Genomic DNA, 20,310 nt, shown 5'->3' with positions numbered 1-20,310 from the left:
AGAGAGGTCTAGGAGGATGAGTGCTGCTGTCTCGCCTCTGTCCAGCAGGGTCCTGATGTCATTGGTGGTGGCGATGAGGGCAGTCTCAGTGCTGTGGTTGCTGTGGAAGCCTGACTGGGAAGGGTCCAGGATTCTGTTTTCTTTGAGGTATCGGGTTAGCTGTCTGTTAACGGTTTTCTTGATGACCTTGGCTCGGAAGGGGAGCTAAGAGATGGGCCAGATGTTCTTGAGGTCTCTTGGGTCTGCCTTAGGTTTTTTGAGTAGGGCGTTGATCTTGGCGTGTTTCCAGATCTCTGGGAAGGTTGCGGTCTCGAGGGAGAGATTGATGACGTTGCGCAGGTGGGGTGCGATGGAGCTACTTGCTCTGTTGAAGACATGGTGCGGGAATGGGCCTGACTGAGAGCTGGAGTGGATTGTGCGCATGGTCTTGATGGTGTCATCGATGGTCATGCTGGCCCAGGCTGTCTGTTGGGGCTGTCTGGGTGTTGAAGCTGTTGTGGATGTATGCTATCTTGTGGTGGAAGAAGGTGGCAAGGGAGTCGCACAGGGCTTGCGACGGCCGGATGTCGTTATTGTTGGAGCTGGGGTTGGAGAGTTTCTTCACAATGTTGAGTTGCTCCTTGCTATTGTGTGCATTGTTGTCGAGGCGGTCTTTGAAGGAGGTCCTCTTGCCGCCCTGATGAGGTGGTGGTGGTTGCGGATGGCGTCCTTGTGTGCTGCGTGGATGTCTGGAGTTTGTTCACTGTGCCATTTCTTCTTTAGTTTCCGGCAGGCCAGCTTAGAGGCTAGGAGTTCTGGGGTGAACCAGCTGGCCCTCCTGCTGGTGTTTCTGTGGGGGGGGTTCTTCAGCGGTGCGAGGGCCTTGGGGCAGTCCTCGATCCAGCATCTGAGGCTGTGAGCAGTGTCATCGGTGTTGGAGGGTTCGGTGGGTGGGCTGAAAGCGAGGTTTGTGTGTAGCTGGTCTTCGGTGATTTTGCTCCAGCAGCGGCGGGGGATCTGTTGGGTGTGGTAGTGTGTGGTGGGGTTCTGAAAGGCGAAGAGGATGCAGCGGTGGTCGGTCCAGAGGAGTTCGGTGGTGTGGCTGACGGAGACGTGCGGGCTTGAGGAGAAGACGGGGTCGAGAAAGTGGCCGGCGGAGTGGGTGGGCGTTGTGATGAATTGCTTCAGTCCGAAGTTGGCGAGGTTATCAATCAGGGTTGTGGAGTTGTTCTCGTTGTTGTTCTCAAGGTGAAAGTTCAGGTCTCCGAGGAGGATTTAGTCGGTGGAGGTCAGGGCATGCATGCTGATCAAGTCGGCGATGGAGTCGCTGAACTGGAGGCGGGATCCGGGGGGTCGGTAGATGAGGGTGCCTCTGAGGGTGGAGTCAGGGTCTGTGTGGATCTGGAAATGCATGTGTTCGGCGGTGCTGAGCGCGTTCTTGGTGCTAGTCGAGACCCTGATGCTGTTCTTGTAGACGATGGAGATTCCTCCTCCGACTCAGATGGTGCTGTCTCTGCGGGTGATCTTGTAGCTGCCTGGGATGGCAATGGCATTGTTGGGTTCGGAGGAGTAGTTAAACCAGGTCTCTGTCAGGAAGTCGACGTCTGGGGATGTTTTGTCAAGCAGGTCCCAGAGCTCGACGGCGGGTGTTCAGTAGTATGCATCGGATGTGGTTGGGGTCTTTCTTGGCGGGTGGTTCATCGGCTCTGAGGCTGGTTTAGCTGCAGTTCCGGCAGGTGAAGGGACCTTGTGTGCGTTTCGGGGCAGCCTTGAAGCAGGTGTAGCTCTGTTCGGAGTTGAGAGCATGCAGAGTGCTGGCGTCATAGTGGCGGCGGTCATCGTAGCGGGTGCGGGGGCCAGGGGTTCTGGCACTGGGCGCGGTCCAGGGGCCGACGGGTGCAGACTGGTTTACCTTAGGCACGCCTTCGGCGTGGCAATGTCGCTGCCGCACAGCGGCTGGCATATATGGCGAGGTGGGAGGGAGGAGCAGCTGGAAGGCGAGAGGCGGGGGCAGAGAATGGACAGTGGGCTGTCAGGGGGGCAGGGATGCAGGGGATGCAGCGGCAAAGGGGCGGGGGACAACGAAGGTAACAGAAGGAAAAGGGGCACAAAATTGAGGGAAAAACAAGTGGCACAGAAGGCAAAAGGGCACAAAAACGAGTGGAACTGAAGGCAAAAGGGCACAGAAACGAGGGAAAAACGAGTGGCACAGAGGGCAGAAGGGCACAAAAAACGAGTGGAACAGAGGGCAGAAGGGCACAAAAAATGAGTGGAACAGAAGGCAAAAGGAACACAAAAACGAGGGAAAAAACGAGTGGCACAGAAGGCAGACGGGCATAAAAAATGAGTGGAACAGAAGGAAAAACGGGCACAAAATCGAGGGAAAAATGAGTGGCCCAGAGGCAAAAGGGCACAGAAATACCAGAAAAACGAGTGGCACAGAGGCAAAATACGGAACACAGAAATACAGGGGCAGCTAAGAACAGAAGGCAGAATGGGCAGAGAGGCACAGGGCAGCGAGGGTAACAGAAAGGAAAACCGGGCAGAGACATGGTGGCAGCGAGGTGAACAGAAGGAAAAAACGGGCAGAGACACAGGGGCAGCGAGGGATACAGAAGGAAAGACCGGGCAGAGAGAGTACGGGGACAGCGAGAGGAACAGAGGGAAGAAAAAGGGGCATGGACCACGTACAGGCAGCTGGGGAAGACAGACAACAGCAATCACAGACACAACAATGAAAATACAGGCACTACAATAAAAGCAATAAAGCGGAGGATGAACAAACCTACCTACGGCCTACCACTGGCCACCAGGGATGAGGCACAGGTGGTAGCCTGTGGGTGGTAGAGGGCCTTGAACTTCCTCAGCATTGGCAGCTGGGGCAGGGAGACAAAGACGGTGCTGTGCGGAGAGGGAGCGACCTACCTGGTGGGGTCAAGGATCGCTCCGCTTGCACACCTAGCCAATGCACACCTTTTAATGAAGGCTGTCTGACTACTCATGAGATGAGGTACACTTAATGGATGGGACAGTAATAGAAGTTTAACAAAATTCAAAACTGAAGATAAGGTACAGAATAAATAGGTCTCCCACATGGCCTCATAGCCTGTTTCTGTAATCCTCAAAATGCCTATAGTGTAACATAGCATCTATAGTTGTTCAATATCCAATGTTTTACATAATTGTTTATGTAAATCTCAGAGAGTGATCCTGGGCTCTAAACTTTTATGTGGTTCAGCGATTCATCATCATCATCATCATTAGCATCATGATCACCATCACACTCATTGTTAGAAGCGACACCTTTGGTGTGGTGGTCCCCCAGATTGCTTACCCTTCACACTGATATTTGTCAACAGATTTTGTTGGAATTAGGTCTCTGTGCACTTTTATCCTCTTAACCAGAGGCGAAATGCTTGTGCTCTCTCCTTTAAACATGGAAGAATTGGCATACACCTAATTGGCACAGTTAATTGACGTGTAAGTCCCTAGTAAATGGTACTGCATGTACCAAGGGCCTGTAAATTAAATGCTACAAGTAGAAGGCAGTACCCATTGTGCTACAAACAAAAGTATCACTGAAAAACATGCATGAGACATGCTACTGTAGCCTGCAATACAGTTTTGTATAAAGGTTTAGTCAAGCCTACACCTTCCTCGTTAATACTTATGAGTAACCCCTAAGGTAGGCCCTAACCAGCCTAGGACAGAATTTATGGTATTTAAAAAGTTGTGAGTTTACGTTTTACATCTAATGTCATTTGTCACAGTTGTAAAGCTATCTCTCCCATAGACTAACACAGATGAATGATGGAACCATGAATGCATGTAATAATGTCTTCACAAAACAGAGTTTAAAAGAAACACACCACTACCACGCACGTCTTTACTATACATGTCACAACAACTAACCAACATAACAGTTCATTATAAGTACCTTTACCACACATGGTGTTAATACACATACCATTACCATGCATACCATTGCAATGCATTTTAAAAAATATAAAGAAAATATATACCATAATAGCATAGATATTTTCATGGCAAGAATTATTATTTTTTAATTCCTAAGATATAAGGTAAAAATGTAGCGCATTCATCATTTTCGTAACATTTTTCATTGAAAGACATTATTGTAAAAATATATTAGAGCACAATAAATTCCTAAATAAAAGTTTGTACTTGACAGGGTTTGCACTGCAGTCCTCCCTTCAATTTAACTGTACCTAATTAAAATGGCTGTTGTGAGGTAAATAACAATATAGTTTTTGTCAGATTAATACCCGCACAATAAAAATACATTTCACTGCATATTTTGTTTAAAATTATCGTATACCACTTGACGAACATATAAAAGCAGCTATCCCCTATTTTTTGTTCAGTGTATCACTGACATCGCTCATGACCACACACTAGATAGAGAGGGGGGAACCTGAGATACTTTTCTGTACAAACACTGCCATCTATGTTCAAAACTATGTACAGCGTTTAAACCAAACAACTCCAATATTAACTGACTAACTTTCAAAAACATGTATTAATGTAATTTTCTAAACAAATGCACAGATTTGGTCCAGACATTCTATTGGAAAGAATTACTGGGGTGCTAACACTGTAAGTGAGTTTAGCAAAGATGTTTACTGAAAATAGATTTACAAATAAAGTCGCCCATATAAATAATTTTTCTTAAACAAAAACCATCAAAGTTAATGGAAGACTATCTGTTTCTGCAGGTCAAGGACTGGATAGTGACAGGCATCAAAAATAATATTCTAACTTCGCAGGAGAGGTACCTCAGGGCAGGTGAGCAAAATTACTAGTCTAACAGCACTGTGGGCTTACCTCAGGGCAGATGCTGCACATTGGTTGGGGACAAAAATTACTATTTCAACTCTGCCACTGGCTTACCTCAGTGAAGATGCTCGAAAGTGGGAGGGGCAAAAGTACTCTGCTGGGGGCTCAACTCATGGCAAGGGGGGCAAAAGTACTATTTTAATTCTGCTTGGTTCTTACCTCTGGGAAGGTGCTGGACACTGATTGGGGGCAAAATTGCTATTCTAACTCTGCCAGGGGGTTACCTCAAGGCAGGTGCTGGTCACTGTTTGGGGGCCAAAATTATTATTGTATCTCTCCCGGGGGCTTACCCTAAGGCAGGTGTTGGACAGCGACTGGGGGCAAAATTACTATTCTATCTCTGTCGGAGGCTTACCTCAGGGAAGGTGCTGGACAGTGCCTGGAGGCAAAATTGCAATTCAAACTCCACCTGGGGCTTACCCGAGGAAAGTTGCTAGTTAATGACTGGGGCAAAATTACTATTCTCACGCCACCAAAAATTTCCCTCAGAGGAGGTGCTGGACACTGACTGGGGGCAAAATTAGTACTGTGACTCTTCCATGGCCTTAACTCAGGGAAGGTGCAGGACACTGACTGGGGGCAAAATGTATATTCTAACTCCGCCGGGGGTTTACCTCAGGGAAGCCGCTGGTCAGTGGCTTTTGAACAAAACTGAGAATTAAAAGACAAATAATTCCTACATTTTCTTTTAGGTCATTACAACAGGTAGAACAACAAGCAAAGCCACATTTGTGCGACATTCCTAGACATTTTGGGGGAAAATGCCTCCATATTACACAGAAATTCCTACAATAAAATCAGGTTTTATTGAGGTAAAGTACATGAATGCATCAAGAAAGAGCAAATGAAAAGCAGAAATAATGAAAAATGTTTATAAAAAACAATTCTTAAAACCTTTCTACCCAAAGGCTACCTCCAGTAAACTGAAAAACCACTCTCAAAGCAGAAAGCCCAAGAGACAATACTTTAAAGACAATACTTTACAACCAAAAGTGACACCCCTCAAAATATCAGGTACAAAATCTTGTCAATTCATTTTCCCTTGCCTAACTAACAACATTTTTTTAGGATAAAAAGCAATCAGAAGAATAACCTTCTCAATCCAACAGGGCATGTCATTTCACTTCTTTCTCCACAGAGTGCTGTAAATAACAAAACAGTTTTTCTTTCTCCTAAAAGTCATAAATTGAGAGGTGTAAAATAAATCATCACAGTAATAATACATTTATGGACTCTTTTCAGTTTCGTTTTTTTCACCAGAACCAGTATTAATGGATTCAGTTAGGGGAGCAAGTTATAGCCAGTCAAGGAGGGGTAATAGGCTTCTAAAATATAGTGGCTACATTTATTGTATAGAAAGATTGACTGAGCCCACCAGTCATTTGAGGTGTAGAACATTTCGCATCCAATTGCAAAGGCAGAATGGTTACTCTGGGTGACACTGTGGAAAGGACTGTGTAAACAAAAAGGATTCCTTCCTTGACCAAGGATTTTATATATTGTGTTTTAATTGACTATAATATTTACGTTTTTCTATCAAATGTATGATATGAATTTATGTTCAATTTTAAAATTAAGATCAGTGACTCTGAGATAGTAACTGTAAGAGGAATTGTTAGATAGATATTTTGATATGTACCGGAGCACGTGATCAGGATAACATTTGTTGTATGCTTGCTCATGTTTTTAAATGCCAAAATAAATGATTTTAAAGTAAATAAAAATTGAAAAATTGATGGTAAATCATATGTGGTACCTAGTATTAATGAAGAGTGTCATAATTCTGAGGTGAGAGGAATTCACGATTTATAAGTAGGCCTTTTGGTCACTAATTAAAAGCATAATAGCACAGAAAGGAATCCTTTTTGTTTACACTGTTTTGACCCGGTCCTTTCTGGCCCCTGGGAAACTCTCTTATTTTTTAAGACTGTGGAAAGGACCACAGAGCATGACTCTGCCTCTGCAATGGAGATAGAAGTAAGAGAAAACTTGCAACAGATAAAATTATTGGTATGAACCTCCAATGAACCCTTTGGTTTAGTGATGGGGGAGGTTGCACACAACTTCTCCACGCATGTTGCAAGCAATATGCACACAAGACTCGATTTTAGAAGAATGATTCACAGAACAAAACAGGTGAGTAATCCACAAATATCAACACCACAAACCTACTCACACATTACCATTCCCTCTGAACTCACAATTACTTTTAATGATGAATATTTCCTTCTGCCTGACAATAAAAACCCACTTAAACTCATACTAATCTTCTCCACAATGCATCACTTGGTAACCTTAGAAAATGCAGAAGTTTCAATGATGGATGGTACTTTTAAGTCAACGCCCATTCATTCACCCAAATACACAATATTTACTGCAATATTCACAATACTACAATCCACTTAGTGTACAGCTTACTACCTGACAAGCAATTCTCAACTTTCGCTCGTCTTTATTTGTTAAAAAAATCTAAAACTGTCAACAAAATTCCTAGGAAAATAAAAATCGATTTTGATTTACAGATGATAAATGCAATTACTAAACTGTTAAAAAACAAACTGCTTTGTACCTCCCTGAGTATGTCGATGACTTCTACACTTCAATTAAGTGCTCATATTTTTTTACACATAAAGAAGAAAAAATGGCCTCCCCATCCAAGCAGGTCAGGTCACAAGAGGAAGCCAAGGTTCCTTATCAACTGGTGGAACTGCTATCTTGACCTGCTGAGAGGGAGGTGCAAAAACAAACAATGCCATAGACAGATGGTATAACTCCCTCAACAAATCAATTGAGATAAGCCACCCATACCTGTCTCATTTCTTGGAAATTTTTAAAAAAGAGAAAAGTTTCCAGGAAATGAGAATGGTTCATCATTTTCTGGTAGTGTGAATCCCCGAGTATCCAAAAAAAGCAAAGAAATGTGTAACAAACTATTGGTATAAATTCATCAGTTTCTACTGATTGGGCTCCAAGCTACCTAAAAAATATTGGTTATATCCTAAATTGTTAACAAAAAACATTTCCCTGTGAAATTACTTGCCTGTTTTTCAACCCTTCTTTCAATTCTATTGGCATTTTACTAAACATTGTTTGGGCAAATTTGAAAATAAATAACACTTCCAAATACTATCTGTAGATTTCTTCTTTCTTCGAGTCATGGTGATTTTTCAAAAGGCATGTCAACATAACACTAAAGCAATCTACTGAATCAATTTAAATGGTAAAAGCACAGTTCACCTTAGAAAAAAGTGAAAATCTTCAACAAACTATAAAATTATCATTTAAAAAAATAAAAATTCAAGTGTGCAAAAAAATCTTCTTTTAAAACAAAACTTCTCCAATTAGTCCACCTTCCTGAATCTTCTACTCGATGACCATCTGAATGTGTTCACCACCCTAAAAAGTTTAAAATTTACCTTAAAAACCCAAAAGTCTGGAAAAAAAATGTCTTTCAATAAAAAATTCACTCCTAGCTGTCCCGGAATTCCAGTCTTTTTCTCTTAGACCTTTGGTTTCCTCTTCTTTAACCTTTTTGGTGCTCATGACGGCTCCCTGCCATCATGAGTCACAATAGGCGTGTGTTCATGACGGCCAGGAGCCATCCGAACGTTGCCGCTCCTCCCACGCGGTGTTAATTCCCGGCCTGTGCAGGAGAATTAATCAGTGGGTGGAGCTCAGACGGTTGCGGGCCGTCATGGGCACATGCCCACCGTGATTTATGTTGGCCGGGAGCGGACATGAGTACAGCACCGCCACGGCCACCCCCTAGTCCCCCGGCACAGCAACGGAATTTGTGCCGCGGTGAAGTGGTTAAAAGTTTCTCAATGCTAAAAAGAAAACGCAACACCAAAAAGGCAAAACAGTTCTTGCTTCTCAAAATAGGCTTAGAAAAGGCATAGGTGTTTTTTAAAAACACCTCATGTAAACCTACATTGAAAAAGTAGATACTGTCCCAACCGGTGTATATGAAAGTAACCTGCATGGGTATGTAAAAGGGGTTCAAACAGTTGGAGAAGCTGGGATTTCATTAGATTATCTTACCCATCTCTAGAATCCCAGGCCAGACTGGACCTTTTTCCCTGTCCCAGAAGTGTAAAGAGAAGGTTTGTACTGCTTTAGAACCAAATTCAAAATAAACTCAAGGACCACTGACTTCGAACTGGAATTTTAATGATTTATTACAAAGCCAAAAATAATTAAACATACAAACACCTCAGTAAGAGGTTCAGAAAATAGACTGGCACAAATACAAACATAATTCTACGCAGGATTCTCAGATGACTCAAAATAAAAAGCTAAGTCAATTCGAGTAACATTAGGCAACAAAGAACAGTTCCTGCTTGAAGTTTGGACTGCATTTACAGAAGAAAAGAAAATGATTAGTCTGGCCCCACAGTATTCTAAAGTGACATCCCTACTTAACATTCCCTTCAGACAAGAGTAAAGGTGTCAGCTGTGAAGGCTTCCAAAGAAGTACATTCACTTTCTTTAGGTAGGTAATCTAACTACCGAGCTCGTTCTAAGATGCTCCTTCCTACACCCCCATGAGCCCTAGGTTCCCCAAACTCTCTCTACAACTACCTACATCCTGCTCTGTCAATTTCCTAACAAAATCTGCTCTCCACCCTCGTGTGCTTTCCCTAATACAAAATCCCACAAACAGTCGACATGCCCAGAAGTACGCCCTCTGGCAGGTACAGATCTTCGGATTTTTCCAGCATGGCATTTTTAAGCGTCTGTTAGTGTGTCCTTGGGTCCCAGGCACCTTCTCTGCTGAATGTTGCACTCCCAATTTTTTGGGCAGTTCCTCTGCACTCGCTCCCCCTATCCTAACTTCTAAACAATGGACCCTTCTACCTAACAAGCCTTTTGGCCTTGCACCTGCAAGCTGGAACACATGGGAGCATCTCTGCAAACATTCGAAGTTGCAATTTAATATTTGCGGAGGACAGCTTCTTTCCCTGAAGAGATAAACTCATTCCTTCTCGGCTCAGGCTAACAAAAGAAATAACCGTTAGGCCTCTGCTGGCTTCAGCATATCCCAGGCCCTTGCACATTAAATGCATTTCTAACATGACATGACATTACAATTTCTCACTCTTAAGCATTAATTCTATTTTCAATGTAAGCAATATATCTTCATATTAAAAGCCTACGTTAATTCACTCATTAATAAGCATGTGTATACTTCAAAAGGCATTTCATTATTAATACGACATTTCACATGTGATTATTTCTCTACATTAAACAAACATTGTTTTCTAACCAAGGCACTACATGAGTCCATGATTAATAAACACCACACTATATGTTATACTAATCTACTTTAGTAAGACCCTCTAAATATGTGGGTGCTGACGACTCGGGATTATGGTGCACCCCTACAATTTTCAAAATAACATGGCGCTCTCTCAATCCCCCCCTTTGATGACCCATGTCATCACACACTACACCATCCTTAGGGAAGAACCGGCTTATACAGAGCTTGTTGCTATTTTCCCTCTCCTGAGCAACTTCATGTTTTTCAGACTTTGATATTGACTGTCCTGCAGTCTCTCCATTCGTCTCTCTTGCATTCTCATGGACCTCTCCAGTCTACTTGACTTGTACAACTTGTAAGCTCTAACCAATCCCCACAATCCAATCACACAACACACCAATATTATTATGGGCTACAAGAAGTTGTAACTAAGAATCCCTTTTTCCAAGATTCGCAATTCAACTTCCAATCTTACCAAAACCCTTTCCAATCTTTTCCCACACAGTTTATCCAGTCAAGTCTTCAATCTCATAATGAATTGCAGTAATGTTGCTTATATATTTCTCCGGATCTTTGCTATTGTCTGGTATATAAGTACAACATTTTTGAACCTTTAAAAGTTTACAGACTCCTCCCTCTTTAGCTAGAAGGATGTCTAAGGCAAGACGGTTTTGCAAAACCATAGTCCTTATCGATAACATCTCACCCTGAACCAACACTAATGACTTAGCTGTATTCATAAATAATTCAACTACAACAGTTGCCAATCTTCTTATCTTCACATCATTCAGAATCACTCCCAAAGTTGGTATCATTGCTCAAAAAATATCCCCAACTATGGCTCCTGCACTTTCACCTCGGTTCACTTCTGTATGGTACATTTTAGGGAAAATGATCGCTAAATAACACGTCCCACACCATTTCTCAGGCAACCGCACATAAGCATTCCTCCCACAGACAAAATACACTGTCTGAATCACTTGCACCACACTCTGCAAGAAATCCTTTGCATAATACTCCAAAGTAAAAGTATGCTCACACGTGGTGTGACCTACGTTGACATTCTCATAATATGTCTGTGGTCGGTGAATGCACAACTTCACTTTCTGTACTTCATCTAGAGCTATTGGACCATAATTCCCTTTAGACTTGTGCAACTTCTCTTCATCTGTCCAATCCACTTTACCTTGTCCTGAATCTCGCAACTGTTTTTGTTTTTGGTATCTATCTTCTACCTGATCAATGAATTTCTTCTCTGTATTTGACAACAGGCACGTCAGATTATGACGGTGTGCATAAACTGTTTCCAACTCCTGGGTCGGAATAAAATACGTTCCAAGCCTGTCCTCCAACTTATAATAATCATACTTGTTCAAATGATTATATACAGGCACTTCAGGAAGCACCGCATCATAATTCGAAAATAAATATTCAAAATGATTGTGACCATAAAATATGCTAAGCAGCAAACTTCATGAAATTCCATATGTCAATGGAAGATGATGGTATCTAATACCCTCGTCTACAGAAACAGGCAATTGCATACACACATAGCAATCTTTCGCATCCATTGCATCAATATACTCATACAACAACTTTGCATACGCTTAGACAGATTTGCATGTAATCTTCGACTCTCTTCTAGCAGCAAAGCTCTGTCGTGTTCTACCTTGACCTCTTCTTTGCTAGGAGTAGTAGGTGTAGGTGTTCAATCAATCTCTACTGCCTGCTCATGTGGTGCCAAATACAAAACTACAACTACTAGAATAATGAAGAGTATAACTCCTCCTATAAGTGTGCCTACAAAGCACTTAGCTCTACTATTCGGGTTTCCAGCCTCCATGGTCTCAGGGCTTGCCTTGCAATATAATCGTTAAACAGCAGTGTTCAAAAGTCTCTTTCTTCCTTATTCCTGTAGAAGCACTCGAACCACACCTCAGAGGCTGAAAGTCCCCTTTGTTTATTCCAGTTCCTTATTTACAGTAAACAATAGACAAACCTAACCCTTCTCTAGCGCTAGGTATTCTGTACCTGTTCACTGTTCACTGAAGCCAGTGAAGTCAGCCGCAGGTGTGGACGAAAGCGAGGGGGCCGCGAAGAGCCGGGAGGAGCCGCGAGGCGCTGCGGAGCGGGGGCGGAACAGCAGGGCAGAGCAGCGACAGCAGTCCCCGGGATCCGGCACCCGGCACTTGGTTTCTTTAGCATCCTGCGAACAGAGCACCTAGCGGGAGAGGACAGAGAGGCGAGGTGAGCAAGAGGCGAAGGCAGGTGCCAAGCCAAGCCTGAAACCTATTGCTGCTCATTGCTATTGCTGCTCATTGCTGCACATTGAAGAAGGCAGTGTAAGCAGAGCAAGCAACGCAGCTGGAGGCAGAAGGCAGCCAAAAGCCAAAAGCCAGCTGTGGGAGCGCGATATAGAACGCGATATAGACACACTGAAACACTGAAAAACTTGCAACAGCCTAGCAGTACCAAACACCAAAGTAGCTGATGCAAGTGAACGCTGCCGCTGTTCGATCTCTAAGGCAGTTTACCACCCGAATAAAATGTCTGAATAAAACCAAGCCTATGATAAGCCTTGAAAAGCTTGTGAAAAACTCGCGCCCGAAAGACAATTTCCCCGTGGCATTGCTGTGCTGCGCTGTGCATTGTGGGACTTGCAGTGCAGGAGTGCTCGGGGGCTTGCAGAACTGGTGCCCCGCTGTGGGATTGCTGTGCTGCGCAGTGCATTGTGGGACTTGCAGTGCAGTGCAGGAGTGTTCGGGGCTGGCAGCATTGGTGCCCCGCCGAGTGTAGCAGCGAGCAAGATCCAGCAACCAGTGAGCAGAAGGGGAGACAAGGAGACAAGGAGACAAGGAGTTCTGGTGGCAAGGAGGGGCGAAAACGGTGCATCTAGCGCGCATCCAGCGCGCAACCGTGTGCAGACGGAAGGCGGGTACCTGCAGCCTCTGCCCGGTGTTCGGCACCCGGCACGCAGTACCTAGTACCCGGCATTGAGCACTTAAACTGCCCCTGGAAAGTCCTGTGGATCAAGAGACTGCGAGCGCGGCTGCCGTTAGAGGCAGCTGCAAAGTAAGAGCCCAGGGGTGGTGGCCTAGGCTGGTCTGACTAGGTCCGACTTTGTTGGCGGCTCCCCCCTGGGCGCCCCGCTCGCTCCAGCTAGCCCATCATTGGCCCCCAACAGAAGGGCGCAGACGCCGGGGAAAACGTCTAACCGGCGGTCATTGAATCTCCGCAGCGACTACCTTGCTATAGGAAAAAGTGACAGCCAAAACAGGGAAAAACAATGAGGACCAGAAATTCGTCCTTACTGCAGGCACAGGAAAAACCGCGACCACACAGAACTGCCAGGAGACGGAAGGCAAAACTTTTCTACCCTCCAGGGCTGGGTGGCCTTTACTCCGGACCTGGACTGTCAGAGGGGGGAACCCCGGGTACACCTGGTGCCACTGGTGCAACGCCAACGTCACCAGGAATACCTGGGGCAAACACCCCCCTAGGAAACAGAGACATAAGAAGTTTCTTTTATCCCATGGCCACAACTCCAGCTGCACCAATCAGACCTTTAAGCTGCACCCCGCCCAACAAAGCCATAGATGACAGCCTACCCCCCAGTCCCACTGCCCCACGGGATCCAGGAAGGCCCCTATCACCAATAATAATCACGCTACAGGGTGGTATAACCCTTAAGCCAGAGGCCCTGGGGAGTCGAACAACTCCTTTACACCACTCACCTGAAGATACTCACTCTAACGCAATCCTAAATGGGCCCCAGGCGGCTGACACATTGATCAGCACATGTAGCGCAACCCCGGCAACAGGGGAGTACACGCTTGTTGCAACCAGTCACACACATGAAAGTCATGAAGGAGGAGGCATTACAGAAATACAGGCCCGGCACCAACCACCTTTGAACATGATGATCCTGTCACCATCTGCAATGACCAGAAGCTCGGACAGGGGGGAGAGTTTGCCGATGGCCACACCATCGAACTTGATGTACCAGAGAACCCGCGAACAAGATAAAACGACCCCGTTACCATCTCCGATGAGCAGAAGATCGGATAGGGGGGAGAGCTCCCCAGTGATCTCAGATCACCTAGCTCTGATCAACGAGACACTCATCTCTATGACAGGTGCGGCAATAATGCACGCTGATAAGCTCGATGCCCAGATAAATATATTACAAACTGTCGCAAACCTAATATCTGGAATTGACTGTAAACTGGATCATCTGAATTCCCTGATCCGTAGAGCACAGGACAGCACACACTTCAAGCCTGAGCCATGTAGTTGCAGCCCTATCTTGAATAATTTAGGAAAACTCCCGGCTATCATGACCACATTAGTTGAGGACCTCAAGAACGAAGTCGGCAAGATTAAGGACCCGACCTCTCAGGAACCAACCCCCCACCCTACAAAAACAGAAGGCTCAAGAAACCCAGCAAACCACTCGACACAGAACAACAAAGAAGTTAAAACCGCCTGGGAGGCGCCACTACCCACGCTCAACATGAGCAGGCCAGACGTTACCATGATCAAAACACAAAATCATGAGCCCCAGCACATTACCACACTAACCAGCCCAGACGTCCATACCCTATCTAGGAAAAATAAGAAAAAATTTAAAAAACTTAACAAGGCAAACAAAAATAAATCTCTCGCTCCCAGAACCATCCGGGAATGGCTACGGTCTGAGAATGAGATGCCCGCTCATAACGCGAACCAGGAAATGATCAATCTGGGAGCAACTGTCAAAATACTGGAAACAATCGAGCCAATCGTCGAAGACACTCAGCCCTCCAACCCAGCAATAACCTCACTCGCAACCCCACAGCCAGTTTTAACAGCATCTCACCTAAATCAAGCAAAGGACCCCCACGGCCAAAGTACAGCCGAAGCAACTCAAGCAAACTCAAAAAGACACGACCCTCAGGTCGCTGCTCTATCAATGTTCACGAAGGGCTGCGCTTCTCACGTGCCTTTGAATGTCACAGACCTCAAGGAAACTGAAAAGCCGCCATCAACCATAAGCGTACCCAGCCTGTCACAGATGGAGGCCCACCTGCGGCAAATGGGGCCAGTGGGGTTAAACAGGCACGCAAATGACAGTCAATTGGACACAGCACAAACATCACAAACAGGAGGCCATGGGGCGGACTCAGCCTGCCGAACAATCCACCCCCAGGATCGCAAGATAACGCTGTATCCTGACTACGTCTCCCAGGGGCCGTGGGACATTCTCAATCATAGCAACTTATTAAAACTTTTTGCAAACATCCCAGGGCTGGAGGGAACTAACACCACAGACATGGAAACAATCTCCTTCCTCCCGCCAGATGCTGAGGAGAAAAACAAACCCACGGAGTTAACCTTCGTGAGCCCGCACATGGCCGAGGCCCTGAAAAGCCAGCACAAGCTACTGGAAAGTTGGGGCATAAAAATAAAACCCATGCGCACCAAAAAATACCCACTCCTCTCAAAAACTCAATCTGCACACTCCCAGATGGGAAACATTGATCAGCGAACTGGAGTGAACCCATGCCTGCATGCCCATTTCAACGATGCGCCTCACGTGGCGCCCATCCTCCAGGGGTCCAAAGGTGCAACAAATACTGGTCCGACCATCAGTACCCCAATCAAAATAACAACCAATATGAATCAGGGCACACGCATATGCGCAACCTTGGGAAGCACAAGTAAAGACTGGTCCTGGCTGCCGCGAGCTTTAAACTCAAGATCCTAACACAGCCACGATGCCCCGAGCCACCCCTCGGCAAAAGGATCATCGTCCAACAAAACCTCCCAGACAGGTACAACCGCCGGCTTGCCTGAAAATCATGACTTGGAATGTCGCAGGGCTTAGAAGGCTGCTTCTCAACAAAAATGCCGTGACATTCATGGAAGAGGCAGATATCATCTGCATACAAGAATCCTGGCAGCTCCACCCGCTCTCATTAAGTGGATACGCAGAATATGGAAAACCTGCAAAAAAAGCTTAACATATTCAGAAGACCGTCGGGGGGATATGTGTCTACATAAAGCACTCACTCAGCCTGGAATTCGTGGCAATCCCCAATCTTCCAGACAATCTCCAGGCAGGCATCCTGAAAGGCTGCCGCCTGTCAAATAGCCACTTTTCGTTCTTATTAATCAACCTCTACTATAACTCACATGGGCCCATACCCAATCTGGCCACACTGACAACGCTCCTCGAGTTCTTACTGCTCCAACACCCGGCCTTGGAATGCATCATTCTTGGCGACTTCAATACTCATAATATAGGGATATCAACCACACGACGACTTCAACCCGGGGCCACCATCGCCCTGAACGACCTACTAACAACTTTCAAGCTGGCGACAGCGCACTCGGTCCTCCTAAATCTTAGTCCAGGGTCCTTTGTTGGTCCTACATACAATAACCAAACAACGATTGAATACATCATCCTCAGCGAAAAACTACAACCTCTCATGTCAAATTTCACAGTAGACCCGCGAAGTGATAGCGATCACGCTGCTTTAACCATCACATTGAATCTCATAGCGGACTCTCGCCACAGGCTCGAACACATTGGTGCATCTAACGGCGAAGAACTGATAAAACTGCCCAGAAGAATTAAATGGGCAAAGACCTCCATTACATCTTTTAATAACTGGGCAAACCAGTGGCCAGGCTGGCCACCGAACGAACAAAAAACGGGTGCAATAGCCACCTGGAATGCCACCACTGGGATCCTGGCTGCAATCCTTCGTGGAACCTCAAACAATACAACTAACAGGGCCTCTCCTCTCACCTATGGACATAAGGTGGAACTTAAAATCAGCGCTAAACAACTGAGCAAGAAACATAAACTCTTTTACAAACATGGCTCAAGCATAATGAAGAAACATCTTCAAGAGGCCAGCAAAAGTCACTCCAGGAAGGTGTGAGAGGCAAAACGAGATCACTGCCAAGCACAATGGTTGAAAATCTTTGACTTGCTGAGCCCAGGAAAATGCAGGAGTTTTGGCACTACCTAAGCACCCTCGGACGGTGTACAAACCATAGAGAAAACTCCCTCGAGGCTCCCACTTGGGTCGCCCATGTAAAATCCCTTTACATTAAAACCAGGACTGACACCAAGCAAAATGCAACAATTGACGTGGGAGCCGACTCAGACCCAATCATCGAGATGACTGCCCCGCCGGGAAGATTGGTGGTGTCCAAAATCCTAAAAAACATCAGACAGAATGGTGCCCCGGGGCCCAACGGCCTTCCCGGACACTTATTCAAGGCAAACATGGACTTCTGGTCAAAGACCTTGACCCACTTGTACAATGAATGCTGGCTCCTGGGTGATGTCCCTGATTCATGGAAAGGCTCGCTCCTACAGTCCATCCACAAAAAGGGCCCTAAATCTGAACCATCAAACTATCGCCTGATCGCCCTGCTGGACATCGAGGGAAAAGCTTACGCCAGTGCAATCTTGAGGGACCTCACAGACTGGACGAACGCTGAAGGTCTCCTCCCATTCTGTCAAACTGGATTCAGACCAGGGTCCTCCACAGTCGATAACATCACTGCATTCTCTTATTTGGTCCACCATGCTCGGGCATCCAAAAGCCTCCCCTTATTCGCCTGCTTTATTGACTACTCGGCGGCGTTCGACGGGGTAGATCGTGCTATCCTGTGGAGAAAGTTGGCCCAATGGAACATCAATCCAGCCCTTTTGAGGGCGATCCAATCCTTGTATCATAACACGTGGGTAAGAATCAAACTCTCGAGGGACCACGCATCCACAAAGATCAACACGGACCGTGGCCTAAAACAAGGGTGTGTGCTAGCTCCTATGCTATTTAATTTATACACAGTGGACATGGAGAGGGCCTTGTCTGGGGCGGCTCTGCTTATTCCAAAGATCGGCGGGACAAAAATCCACTTTATGCAATACGCCGACGACTTGGTGCTCTTGGATCATACAAGAACTGGGCTACAAAAGGCGCTGACTGCACTGGCCGCATACAATGAGAAAAATAAGCTTGTAGCAAATCCATCCAAGTCCAAAATTATTATCTTTGGAAAGTACCCAAAGAAAAAAACTGCAAAATGGAGGCTTGGCCACCTTCTGCTGTAAAGTACTCAGCGGTACACGTACTTGGGAATTTGCTTTCAGGAGTCGGGGCTCTCAAGCGCGCACCTAAAGACCATCCAAGGTAAAGGCAAAACTATAACTTACGCTATCTGCAAGCGCAACGCCTCCTTATACAGCCTGTCCACATTGGTCATCCAACGAGTACTCAAAGCAAAATTAATGCCCGCCCTAAATTATGCTCTTCAAGCATTTCCAGGCAAACTGCATAAAGAACTAGAAAAAATCCATTGCAGAGCCTACAAGAGACTATTCCATCTTCCGAGGTGTACCAGAAACACTCTCGTCCGCCAGGAGTTCTCACTTAATCAGCAATACCTGGAAGAGATGGCCGCCCTAAGTAAATACTACTTCTAAACAACGACGGCAAAGGAGAACACTCTCAAGACAACGCTGAATTGCATCTTCAGAGAACCAGGGAATCCCTGGTCGGCCACTCTCAAGGTGGCGAAGGACCATCACAATCTCGCCATTGAGTCTTGGAATCCAGAATATGTCAGCTATACTGCCATCAAACACTCCATCAAAAAACAAGTGCGGGCGCAGTCAAGAGAACTGGATCTGGAGTCGCTGGTAAAAAAAGATCTACACGAGTCCTTGTCCTTACCTCATATCCTGCACAATCCCAAATACCACCTTAAGCAGGCCGTGGGTCGTGCAGCCCTTCACAAGATCTTAGCGTATAGACTACACCCGCTGCCTCTTAAAGAACTATATGCCTTTGGCACGGCCGGCCCAGGTGCCCGGGAATGCAGGCTCTGCAGGTACAAACGTGAGTCATTGGCTCATCTACTATTCTGCTGCCCGGCCCTGCGCACGGCCCGCAGCCTCTACCTTAGGCCAATTTTGAGACAATCAGGAATCTGCACTGCAAAGGAGGCGACCATCTACCTCTATACCTTGACAACGGTAAAGCATATGGCCTCCTTCGGAAAATTCATCTACCAGACACGAACTCTACTGAAGGCCACGGAGGGCCTCTGTTCATAGAGACCTTGTTGACCTATGCCTTAACATGATCCTCATGTTCCGCAATCCCGCCCCCTGGGCAGCACAAATTCCTTTGGTTTTAACTTTTGTAATTTTATAACCTCGTATTATGTTTTTAATGTAATGGTTTTGAGTAACCAAACAATAAAGAATTCATTCATTCATTCAACCCTTCTCTGTTCTCTATGAGAAGTCCCTAAATTTCTTCTCCTTCGGCTTGGACCTAGGTTATTTACAGCAAGTATTTACAAAAGTCTCATTCATCAATAATAAGATTTGTTCCAACCGCTTCTAGCACATATTCCAAAAGTTCAAGACGAAGAACAATGGATTCTTGAGCTGATATTTCAGGGCCAAATGAAGGAAAAAGCTATCTACTCAAAATTAGATGACGATTTCTGCTCAAAATCGGTGGATTTGGAACAGTGATGGTCAATACACCTTCGATCTCAAGTCCCGGCACCAACAACAGCATGTCCAGTTTGGACTGTTACTGATCACTGTCACTGCCCTCACCCTCCCCGATCTCAATATGCCTGGCATCAGTCACAGGGTAGGTCCACTCAGGAGTCACGTACCTTCAACAAGGCACCCTCTTTTGCCTTGTTCTTCTCAGTCTTCCACGAGCTTGCCATTCCTCATCTCTGTCTGATTCAGACTCCTCAGACACAGGAGCAAGATCCCTCTCGCTAACCAACCTCAGGTTCAGTCGCTTCAGCCTTTCTGGCCACTGCTCCACTGTTCTACTAAATGTCCTATTTTCTTCTTGCTCACTTTGCTCAGTTTTCTTCAGCTGAGTTTGGCTTCGGGTCACTTTCACAGTCACTTCCCCTTTCTGAGGCAGTCTCAGTTTCACTTCCGTTGTGACCCTCTTCAACTTTATTTAGTGAGTCACCAGCTTTCTTAGACACCCTCACAGCTTGGTTTGTCCCCTCCTGTGGCCCTGCCACTTCAGCTGGATTTTCATTAGGGAGAGGAGCTGTTTCTTCCAAGGGTGCTGGAACTCGTCGGGTGTGTGAAGCATGGACCCAACTTGGTAGCCCTTCACACTTCACAGCAGTGTTCGTAACGAGAATGACTTGGTAAGGTCCTT

The sequence above is a fragment of the Lissotriton vulgaris genome, chromosome 8 (genome assembly GCF_964263255.1).
Source record: "Lissotriton vulgaris chromosome 8, aLisVul1.2, whole genome shotgun sequence".
In the NCBI taxonomy this organism is placed as follows: Eukaryota; Metazoa; Chordata; class Amphibia; order Caudata; family Salamandridae; genus Lissotriton; species Lissotriton vulgaris.
The sequence above is the reverse complement of the archived record's forward strand: the minus strand, read 5'-3'. Positions refer to the sequence as shown.